Raw genomic sequence first — 12,894 nt, 5'->3', positions numbered from 1 at the left:
ACGATCCATTGACCACAACTCTTTGTTTTCTGTCCATTAGCCAGTTCCCTATCCATGAACACAGACTCTTCCCCAGTCCTTGCATCCTCAACTTTTGCACCAGACTTTTGTGGGGAACAGTGTCGAAGGCCTTTGCAAAGTCCAAGTATATCACATCTACAGCATTCCCAATATCCATATTAGCATTCACTACATCATAAAAGCTGAGCATGTTAGTCAAACAGGACCTGTTTTTAGTAAACCCATGTTGATGCTGAGAAATAAGATTATTTTCTACTATGAAGTCATGTATAGTATCTCTTAGTAACCCCTCAAATAGTTAGCATACAACTGATGTTAAACTTACAGGTCTATAATTTCCTGGATCAGATTTTTTGCCCTTCTTAAATAATGGGAAAACGTGGGCTGTACGCCAATCCACTGGGACTCTGCCAGTTGCAAGAGAGTCACAAAAGATAAGATAAAGGGGTTTATCTATAACTGAACTTAATTCCCTTAGGACCCGAGGATGCATGTCATCCGGGCCAGGTGCCTTGTCTATTTTTAATTTATTTAGTCTTGCCTTCACTTCTTCCTGCGTTAAGTATTTAATATTACAGTTAGAAGATTGAGACTCTTCCGCCTCTGTAGTTTGCAACAGTGCTGTTTCTTTTGTGAAGACAGAAGCAAAGAAAGCATTTAATAACTCTGCCTTACCTTGGTCATCCACCATTGAGTTCCCATCCTCATCCTTTAGGAGTCCTATACAGTCAACCTTTCTTTTTTTAGAGTTAATGTACTTTTGGGTTAGATTTGATATCCTTAGCGATTTGTTTTTCAGCTTCAATCTTTGCCTGCCTAATTTCTTTTTTACAATTTTTATTGCACTTCTTGTAATTGCTTAGTGCAGCCTCGGTCCCCTCCTGTTTTAAGACCGAGGCTGCACTAAGCAATAATTAACTTTGTAAAATTGGACACTGACTTTGAAAGCATATACCTTTGGTTTCATGCAATAACTGTTCAATGCTTGTTATACAGCAAATGTAGGTGATGATGTGCAGCCAGAGGTAGGGTTGGGTATCCCTGGCTACCTATGCTGTCACCACCTATTACTGGCTACACCTATCCCTGTCTACCTATGCTGTCACCACCTATTACTGGCTACACCTATCCCTGGCTACCTATGCTGTGGCCACCTATTACTCGCTACACCTATCCCTGGCTACCTATGCTGTGGCCACCTATTACTCGCTACACCTATCCCTGGCTACCTATGCTGTGGCCACCTATTACTGGCTACACCTATCCCTGGCTACCTATGCTGCGGCCACCTACTACTGGCTACACCTATCCCTGGCTACCTATGCTGCCGCCACCTACTACTGGCTACACCTATCCCTGGCTACCTATGCTGCGGCCTCCTACTGGCTACACCAGGGGTGCCCAGTAGGTCGATCGTGATCTACCAGTAGATCTTGACCGCCTATTTGGTAGATCCCGTCATGTAACATTTTGCGACTGGCAGAATCTGCTGCCATCGCGTCATGTAACATTTTGCGGCTGTCAGCTGTCAGAATCTTCTGCCAGCCGCTGGCCAATCAGAACGAGGCGGAGAGGAGAGGGACGGTACAGCAGGAGAGGAGGGCGCAGCCGTGACATCATAGCTGGGGGCGGTGCTGGGCCTGGGCACAATGCGTCAGTGCACGCTGCCCACCGCCCCCTTCGCTCGCCGGACTCCGGAGGCACTCACAGCGCGGCTGATGGAGGGGAGACCAGGAGGAGCCCCAGACTGCCGCTGGAACTGGAGCGAGGTGAATGGCCCCTACGCTTACCTACACTATACCTGGCTAACAATACTGAAGGCACCACACCTAACTGCACTATACCTGGCTAACTATACTGAAGGCCCCTACACCTAACTACACTATACCTGGCTAACTATACTGAAGGTCCCTGCACCTAACTACACTATACCTGGCTAACTATACTGAAGGCCTCTGCACCTAACTACACTATACCTGGCTAACTATACTGAAGGTCTCTGCACCTAACTACACTATACCTGGCTAACTATACTGAAGGTCCCTGCACCTAACTACACTATACCTGGCTAACTATACTGAAGGTCCCTGCACCTAGTGTTTGGCGAACAGTGTTCGCCACTGTTCGGGTTCTGCAGAACATCACCCTGTTCGGGTGATGTTCGAGTTCGGCCGAACACCTGGTGGTGTTCGGCCAAACTGTTCGGGTTCGCCCGAACTGCTGAATGCCCGGCCGAACAGGGCCCCAGTTCGGCCGAACAGGGCCCTGTTTGGCCGAATACGGCCCCCCTATGGGGTCGCAGGCATAAGGGGGGAGCATGCCCCGATCGCGGGGGGGGGGGGGGGGGGTCGGAAATTCCCCCCACCCCCTCCGACCTCTGACCTCACGTCCTCTGCGTGATGACGCATACGAGGGTACGCGTGAAGCGTACCCTCGTATGCAGAGGACGTGAGGTCAGAGAAAGGGCGGAAGTACCACAAGGGTACTACCGCTGAACCGCCCGCTGCCCGGCCTCCCTCAACGCGTCCTACTCCGACTCCTCCTCCTCAGTCACTTCATAGTGCCAGCCAGCCACTGCAGCAGCCAGCCATCACCACCAGTACTATTTTACTTTCGTCAAACTTTTGTATGGGGAAGCGGGCAGAGGGGGGAGCGCTAGCGGAGGGGGTGGGGGGAATTTCCAACCCCCCCCACGATCGGGGCATGCTCCCCCCTTATGCCTGCGACCCCATAGGGCCCCCAAAAGCGGGATGTACGGGGCCCGAACATGCCGAACATCGCGGCCATGTTCGACGAACGTTCCCGAACCCGAACATCCAGGTGTTCGCCCAACACTACCTGCACCTAACTACACTATACCTGGCTAACTATACTGAAGGTCCCTTCACCTAACTACACCATACCTGGCTAACTATACTGAAGGCCCCTGCACCTAACTACACTATACCTGGCTAACTATACTGAAGGTCTCTGCACCTAACTACACTATACCTGTCTAACTATACTGAAGGTCCCTGCACCTAACTACACTATACCTGGATAACTATACTGAAGGTCTCTGCACCTAACTACACTATACCTGGCTAACTATACTGAAGGTCCCTGCACCTAACTACACTATACCTGGATAACTATACTGAAGGTCCCTGCACTTAACTACACCATACCTGGATAACTATACTGAAGGCCTCTGCACCTAACTACACTATACCTGGCTAACTATACTGAAGGTCTCTGCATCCTAACTACACTATACCTGGCTAACTATACTGAAGGTCCCTGCACCTAACTACACTATACCTGGCTAACTATACTGAAGGTCCCTGCACCTAACTACACCATACCTGGCTAACTATACTGAAGGCCCCTACACCTAACTACACTTTACCTGGCTAACTATACTGAAGGTCCCTGCACCTAACTACACTATATCTGGCTAACTATACTGAAGGCCCCTATACCTATCTACCTATACTGAAGGCACGTATACCTAGCTATCTAAATGTTGGCAGATCTCCTGGACTCTGCAAGTAGCTCAAGAGACGAAAAAGTGTGGGCACCCCTGGGCTACACCTATCCCTGTCTACCTATGCTGCGACCACCTATTACTAGCTACACCTATCCCTGTCTACCAGTGCTGTGGCCACCTAATACTGGCTACACCTATCCCTGGCTACCTATGCTGTGGCCACCTACTACTGGCTACACCTATCCCTGGCTACCTATGCTGCGACCACCTATTACTAGCTACACCTATCCCTGTCTACCTATGCTGTGGCCACCTAATACTGGCTACACCTATCCCTGGCTACCTATGCTGTGGCCACCTACTACTGGCTACACCTATCCCTGGCTACCTATGCTGTGGCCACCTAATACTGGCTACACCTATCCCTGGCTATACCTAGCGCATTCTGTGCTATGGAGAGGGGAGGGAGAAGCAGGAGTGCGTGCTGTGCTATGGAGAGGGGAGGCAGAAGCAGCGGCGCGTGCTGTGCTATGGAGAGGGGAGGGAGAAGCAGCAGCGCGTGCTGTGCTATGGAGAGAGGAGGGAGAAGCAGAAGCGTGTGCAGTGCTATGGAGAGGGGAGGGAGAAGCAGGAGCGCATGCTGTGCTATGGAGAGAGGAGGGAGAAGCAGCAGCGTGTGCTGTGCTATGGAGAGGGGAGGGAGAAGCAGCAGTGGGTGCTGTGCTACGGAGAGGGGAGGGAGAAGCAGCAGTGGGTGCTGTGCTACGGAGAGGGGAGGGAGAAGCAGGAGCGCGTGCTGTGCTACGAAGAGGGCAGGGCCGGCCTTAGGTTTCACAGCGCCCTGAGCGTAACCAGATTTTGGTGCCCCCTCCCCCCCCCCCCCCCCCATATAGTCAGATCCCCTTTAGGGCTCGTTCACATTGGAGGCGCTTTTGAACTTTTTAAGCGCTGGCGATTTTTTTAAATCGCCCTGAAAGCGCTTGTGCAATGATTCTCTATGAGACAGTTCACATCTGAGCGGTTCGTTTCCGATCTGCTCAGAGAAACGCTGCCTGGGCCATTTTTGGGGCGATTCCGCCTCAATGGAAGGTATAGGAAAAATGCAAAATGCTCACAAAATTGCTTTGTGCAGCGATTGCGTTCGCGTTTTTAAGAATAAATACATTGTGTTTATTTTTTTTCCGGATTAAAGAGTTCACTTCCTGAGTGATGTCAGGAAGTGAAAAAAGAGAATCGCTCTACAAAAACAGTTTACAAAAATGCTTACCAAAACCACCCAACTCACACAAATTGCCCAACTCACAGAAATCGCCGGGAAGGGGGAAAAAAGCATAAAAAACGCCCAACGCAAACACACCTGGAACGCAATGTGAACGAGGCCTATCTGTATATAGGCAGCAGATACGCCCTTTAGTGTATATAGACAGTCAAAACAGATCCCCCCCCCACTTTTGTGTATGTAGGTAGATCCCCCCTTTAGTATCATATAGGCAGATCCCCCCCCCCCCCCTTAGTGTATATAGGCTTCTAATCTTGTAGGCAGATCCCCCTTAGTGTACGTGTAGCACCGTGGCGTAGTGGTTAGCTCTCTCGCCTTGCAGCACTGGGTCCCTGGTTTGAATCCTGGCCAAGGCACTATCTGCAAGTAGTTTGTCTGTTCTCCCCATGTCTGTATGGGTTTCTTTGGGCACTCCGGTTTCCTCCCACATCCCAAAAACATACAGATAAGTTAATTGGCTTCCCCTAAAAAATTGTCCCTAGACTATGATACATGCACTACACAATACAGACATATGACTATGGTAGGGACTAGATTGTGAGCCCCTCGGAGGGACAGTTAGTGACAAGACAATATATACTCTGTACAGCGCTGCGTATTATGTCGGTGCTATATAAATACTTAAATAAATAGTGTATATATAATATATACACTAAGGGGGGATATGCCTAATATATATACACTAAAGGGGGGATCTGCCTGCAGCCTACATATACAAGACTAGTAGCCTATATACACTAAGGGGGGGGATCGGGGGACCTGCCTATTATAGGCAGACCCCCCCCCCCCCCCCAGTGTATACAGGCTACTAGTCTTGTAGGCAGATCCCCACTTTAGTAGTAGTGTATATATATATATATATATATATATATATATATATATATATATATATATATAGGCAGAGCACCACTTAGTGTGTGAGGGGTCGCTGGGAATCTGCTCTATAACGAAAAGGGGATCTGTGGTAGCCTAAGTATATATATATATATATATATATATATATATATATATATACATACATACATACATACACATACATATATATATATATATATATATATATATATATATATATATATATATATATATATATATATATATATATATATATATATATATACTTAGGCTACCACAGATCCCCTTTTCGTTATAGAGCAGATTCCCAGCGACCCCCATATCATGTACCGAGAACAACACAACAAGCATATATCGGGGTCCTGGGGATGGGGAGCGGAGCCTTACTTTTCCTGGTCACTGTCTTGGGGAGATGGCCAGCCCAGGTCTGGAGGACAGTCACCCTCAGCCAGGTCAGGGCAGGGTGGCTGGCACACTACGCTCTTCCATCCTGATCCTCCTATCACGGGGCCGACGGGGGGCGGAGACTCTCACACTGCCTCCAAGAGACAGCGCCGCAGCAGTTGCTGGTCTTCGCCCCCATCACCCCCAGCGGCACCAGGGGGCGGAGCCAGAGGGCGACACAGGCCGGCTCGCAACTAAGTCAGAGTCCGCAGCCGCTGGCCGCCGCAACAGTGAGCAAAATTTTTTAACAATGTGCGTCCAGGGCGGCAGGAGCGCGGCGCCCCCCTGGAAGCCGGCGGGCCGGCGCCCTGAGCGATCGCTCCGGTCGCTCAGGTCAAAGGCCGGCCCTGGAAGAGGGGAGGGAGAAGCAGCAGGGGGTGCTGTGCTACGGAGAGGGGAGGGAGAAGCAGCAGGGGGTGCTGTGCTACGGAGAGGGGAGGGAGAAGCAGGAGCGCGTGCTGTGCTATGGAGAGGGGAGGGAGAAGCAGCAGCGCGTGCTGTGCTATGGAGAGGGGAGGGAGAAGCAGCAGCGCGTGCTGTGCTATGGAGAGGGGAGGGAGAAGCAGCAGGGCGTGCTGTGCTATGGAGAGGGGAGGGAGAAGCAGCAGCACGTGCTGTGCTATGGAGAGGGGAGGGAGAAGCAGCAGCGTGTGCTGTGCTATGGAGAGGGGAGGGAGAAGCAGGAGCGCGTGCTGTGCTATGGAGAGGGGAGGGAGACACAGCAGCCTGTGCTGTGCTATGGAGAGGGGAGGGAGAAGCAGGAGCGCGTGCTGTGCTATGGAGAGGGGAGGGAGAAGCAGCAGCACGTGCTGTGCTATGGAGAGGGGAGGGAGACGCAGCAGGCTGTGCTGTGCTATGGAGAGGGGAGGGAGAAGCAGCAGGGCGTGCTGTGCTATGGAGAGGGGAGGGAGAAGCAGCAGCACGTGCTGTGCTATGGAGAGGGGAGGGAGACACAGCAGCCTGTGCTGTGCTATGGAGAGGGGAGGGAGAAGCAGGAGCGCGTGCTGTGCTATGGAGAGGGGAGGGAGAAGCAGCAGCGTGTGCTGTGCTATGGAGAGGGGAGGGAGAAGCAGCAGGGCGTGCTGTGCTATGGAGAGGGGAGGGAGAAGCATCAGCACGTGCTGTGCTATGGAGAGGGGAGGGAGAAGCAGCAGCACGTGCTGTGCTATGGAGAGGGGAGGGAGAAGCAGCAGCACGTGCTGTGCTATGGAGAGGGGAGGGAGACGCAGCATTCTGTGCTGTGCTATGGAGAGGGTAGGGAGACACAGCAGTGGGTGCTGTGCTATGGAGAGGGGAGGGAGAAGCAGGAGCGCGTGCTGTGCTATGGAGAGGGGAGGGAGAAGCAGCAGCACGTGCTGTGCTATGGAGAGGGTAGGGAGACGCAGCAGCCTGTGCTGTGCTATGGAAAGGGTAGGGAGACGCAGCAGCCTGTGCTATGCTATGGAGAGGGGAGGGAGACGCAGCAGCCTGTGCTGTGCTATGGAGAGGGGAGGGAGAAGCAGGAGCGCGTGCTGTGCTATGGAGAGGGGAGGGAAAAGCCGCAGCGCGTGCTGTGCTATGGAGAGGGGAGGGAGAAGCAGCAGGGTGTGCTGTGCCATGGAGAGGGGAGGGAGAAGCAGCAGGGCATGCTGTGCTATGGAGAGGGGAGGGAGAAGCAGCAGCGCGTGCTGTGCTATGAAGAGGGGAGGGAGAAACAGCAGGGCGTGCTGTGCTATGGAGAGGGGAGGGAGAAGCAGGGGTGTGTGCTGTGCTATGCAGAGGGGAGGGAGAAGCACTGACACACTCTTACTCACTCGCTCTCACTCTCTCACACTCTCACTCTCTCTCACACACTAAGCCGCGTTAGACTGTTTGCACATGTGCAGTAATGTTGGAGGAGGAGGTCTCCCCTTTGATGGGTTAATCACGAAAACAATGTACAATACCACTGAGCTTGTACCATGTGTGGCGTGAGCTTGTACCATGTGTGGCGTGAACAAAGATTCAATAAGATTTCTTAGTTCTGTTCTCAAAACGCCATCAAGATTACCATTCTTTTATTAGCATTGTTTCCAGGAGTAGAGTGCACACACAATTCCTGAAGGGACAGCTGAAATCCGATCTCTGAAGTGTGCTCTGAAATCACTCTGCTTTTGTGATGTAAACACAGCTGTACTGAGTCGCACAATGATGACATAAGACAGTGCACTTCCTAGTATACACCTCAGTGGGAGTGTCTGAAGACTCTGGGGGGAGGGCAGGTAATGAATATACAATGAGCAAGAGAAGGGAGGGGGGAAAACAAGAGTCAGAGAGGATATGATGTCAGCTTTAGCTGGGGAAAATGGCCACTGCCTGGAATAGGATTTTCTGCTTCTCATTTATAAAATTCTCAGGAATCATAACATGGACAGTGCAATACAACTTATATATAAGTTGAACTAGTATTTATCTACTTAAATATGTGTTTTTTATTTTTAGGTTAGCATGGGTGTCGCTTCCTCTTTAAAAAATGTGTCCTAATGCCCAGAATGCTAACTGTAGAATCTCATCAGAGTGCAGAAAAAGTCTGTGTAAAGGTGGCCATACATGGTACAATTTTTCAATTAGATAATTTAGTTTGATTATTCCATTAGATCGAATATAAAGATTTTTCCAGCATGTCCGATCATTTTTCCAGAAAAAACGGGATAATCGTTCGAATTTCTTGATCGGAAAAAAAAATATTTTCAACTTTCATTCAATTCGATCATTTAGATCGAATAAACGGGAAAATCGAACGTTTTTATTGTACCGTGTATGGCCACCATAAGGGTGGCCATACAGGGTACAATTTTTCAATTAGATAATTTAGTTTGATTATTCTGTTAGATCGAATATAAAGATTTTTCCAGCATGTCCAATCATTTTTCCCAAAAAACGGGATAATCGTTCGAATTTCCTGATCGAAAAAAAAAAATATTTTCAACTTTCATTCAATTCGATCATTTAGATCGAATAAAATGGAAAATCGAACATTTTTATTGTACCATGTATGGCCACCATTAAAGTGTTCCCTTTCCATTCTTATCCCACCAAATAGCTGCTCATTTGTGTGGTTTGTGCAGGCAAAGCAGATAAGAATTTGTCTTCAGAAATAAGAAAACATTCACCCGTAACAATTGTTTATTTTACTAAGCAGACTTTAAAACAAAAAATTAAACTAAACCATGTTCACTTAAATAAATCATATGAATGAACATAGAATCCCCATTTCTTTATGTATTTTTTTTTTCAACAACAGAAATTAATGATACTGATGCATTTATTTTTAGAAAATTAATATAAAAATTAAATCACAATGTAGTACTAAGGTAAAAAATGTGATATAATTACCATAAACTTTACTTCCTTGCTGCATATTTATTATATTTTAATTATATAATTATTATTTATTATATGTATGCTATTATTGTATTTATTATGTGCATCCATTCATTGCTATATAACGACTCTCTTTTACTATCATGTAACTGCCCCTTTACTGTATAACATCATGTATTAGTACAATATCTCTCTCTTATAAGTCTGTGTTGCATATTTATTATTTACTAGCTGATGACCCGGCATTGCCCGGGTATGTATTTGGCTGCTGTTGGCTCTGCCCACTTTTTCTAACCCTAACACACAAACACTCAATGACCACGTTTGTGTGCGTTTGGGTCCTTGGCATCAATATTTTGTATTTTTCCAGTGAAATGAAATAAATCTGATTGGCTGTTTGTGACTCCACGCCCTTTTCACAATTTTAACTCCAGTGACCCAATGACCAACTTTTCCAGGTTTGAGGCTTGCGCCATTACCAGTGCAAGAATAGCAGCAATTTTAATATTCCCCTTGAAAATCAACAGGTGAATTTTGATTGACTTGTTTAGGCTCCAATCCACTCCCAATCACCCAGTAACCAACTGTGAAAAGTTTGAGAACCCTGCCAATAACAGTGAAGAAGGGTTGCAGTTTACATTTTCCCAGAGAAATCTGTTTTTGACTCCACCCACGTTCAGTAACCTTGACACACATTCACTCAATGACCAAGTTTGTGAGTTTCCAGGTTGCTGGCATCAAAATTATGTGAATGGAAGCAGTTTATCCAGCAAAGAAATCTGACTGGCTGTTTGTGGCTCCACCCTCTTAGTGAATTTGAACCCCATTCACTTAATGACTAATTGTAGCAGGTTTGAGGGCTCTGCAATTAACAGTGTAAGAATGGCAGCAGTTTCAATATTCCCCTTGAAATTCAGTAGGTGAATTTTGATTGACTGTTGTAGGCTGTACCCACTTTTCTTAATATTAATCCCAGTCACCCAGTGTCAAGTTTAAGGACTCTGCCATTAACAGTGTAAGAATGGCTGCAGTTTATATTTTCCCTTGTAAAAAGTTGTTTTTGGCTCCGCTCACTGTTTCTACTTTGACATACAGGCACTCAATGACCAAGTTTATGAGGTTTCGGGTCCTTGGCATCAATAAGTTGCATTTTCCCATTGAAACTAAACAAATCTGATTAGCTGTTTGTAGCCCACCCCTTCATGAGAAATTTAAACCCCAGTCTCCCATTGACTTACTGTACCAGATTTGAGGCCTCTGCCGTTAAGAGTGTAAGAATGGCAGCAATGTAAAAATTCCCCTTGAAAATCAATAGGTGAATTTTGATTGGCTGTTGTAGGCTCCACCCACCTTCCTGAATGTTAATTCCAGTTATCTAGTGACTAACTGTGTCAAGTATGAGAACCCTGCCAATAACAGAATGTCTGAAATCAATCTAACAAATCTGATTGGCTGTTTGTGGCACCACCCCCTTTACTGAATTTGGACCCCAGACACCCAATAACTGACTATATCAGCTTTGAGGCCTCTGCCATTAACAGTGTAAGAATGGTAGCATTGTAAATATTCTCCTTGAAAATCAATAGGTGAATTTTGTTTGGCTGTTGTAGGCTCCACCCACATTTCTGAATATTAATCCCAGTCACCCAGTGGCCAACTGTGTCAAGTTTGAGAACCCTACCATTAATAGTGTAAGTATGGTTGCAGTTTATATTTTCCCATGTAAAAAATGTAGTTGTTGTTAGTTCCACCCACTTTTTCTAACCTTGACATACAGTTACTCAATTACCAAGTTTATGAGCTTTGGGGTCCTTAGTATCAATCATTTGATACATCTGCTATTAACAGTGTGAAGGTGGCCACTAATGGTCCAATCTCTTTCATCCAATCTTACCATTTCTATGTAATATAAGGGGCAGTCTATAGTATTCATTCAATATATTCACTCAGTTTACTCTTCTACTACATAGAAATGGTAAGATTGGATGAAAAGGATTGGATCATTAGTGGCCACCCTGAGAATGACAGCAATTTAAATATTCCCCTTGAAATCAACAGGTGAATTTTGATTGTCTGTCACAGGCTCCACCCATTTTCCTGAATATTAATCCCAGTCACCCAATGACCAACTGTGCAAAGTTTGAGAACCCTTGCCATTAACAGTGTAAGAATGGCTGCAGTTTATATTTTCCCAGGGAAATATGTTTTGGCTCCACCCACGTTCTGTAACCTTGACACACAGTTTACTCAATGGCCAAGTTTGTGAGCTTTCAGGTTCCTGGCATCAAAAATGTGTAAATAGAAGCAGTTTATGCACCAAGGAAGTCTCATTGGCTGTTTATAGTGTATTTGAACCCCAGTCACCCAATGACCGACTGTAGCAAGTGTAAGAATGGCAGCAGTTTAAATATGAAAACCAATAGGTGAATTTTGATTGGCTGTTATAGGCTCCACTCACTTTCGTGAATATTAATCCTAGTCACCCGGTGACCAGTGTGCCACGTTTGAAAACCCTGCTATTAACTAAGAATGGCTGCAGTTCACATTTTTTCCATTTAAAATGAATGGCTGAAATTTGATTGGCTGTTTTATGCTCTGCCCACTTTTCCTGGATTTGTAACCTCAGTCATCAAGTGACCAACTGTGCCAAGTGTGGGGACTCTGGCTTGATAACTGTGAAAATGGCAGCCTTTTACATTGACATTAATGGGTGAAATCTAATTAGCTGTTTGTGGTGTGCAGGGGGGATGCGAGACCCCCAGAACATACCATCCCAGGTAGTAAGGGATCTGTATGCCAAGTTTCGTTCAAATTGGTCAAGGCGTTTTCGAGTGATCGCAGCACATACATACAGGATCTTCTAAAAAAATTAGCATATTGTGATAAAGTTCATTATTTTCTGTAATGTACTGATAAACATTAGACTTTCATATATTTTAGATTCATTACACACAACCGAAGTAGTTCAAGCCTTTTATTGTTTTTCTTATTGATGATTTTGGCATACAGCTCATGAAAACCCAAATTTCCTATCTCAAAAAATTAGCATATTTCATCCGACCAATAAAAGAAAAGTGTTTTTAAAACAAAAAAAGTCAACCTTCAAATAATTATGTTCAGTTATGCACTCAATACTTGGTCGGGAATCCTTTTGCAGAAATGACTGCTTCAATGCAGCGTGGCATGGAGACAATTAGCCTGTGGCACTGCTCAGGTGTTATGGAGGACCAGGATGCTTCGATAGCGGCCTTAAGCTTATCCAGAGTGTTGGGTCTTGCGTCTCTCAACTTTCTCTTCACAATATCCCACAGATTCTCTATGGGGTTCAGGTCAGGAGAGTTGGCAGGCCAATTGAGCACAGTAATACCATGGTCAGTAAACCATTTACCTGTGGTTTTGGCACTGTGAGCAGGTGCCAGGTCGTGCTGAAAAATGAAATCTTCATTTTTTTTAGAAGATCCTGTACATAACCACTAGTATTCCA

Source organism: Hyperolius riggenbachi, chromosome 8 (assembly GCF_040937935.1).
Source record: "Hyperolius riggenbachi isolate aHypRig1 chromosome 8, aHypRig1.pri, whole genome shotgun sequence".
Classification (NCBI taxonomy): domain Eukaryota; kingdom Metazoa; phylum Chordata; class Amphibia; order Anura; family Hyperoliidae; genus Hyperolius; species Hyperolius riggenbachi.
Note: the sequence above shows the minus strand (reverse complement) of the source record.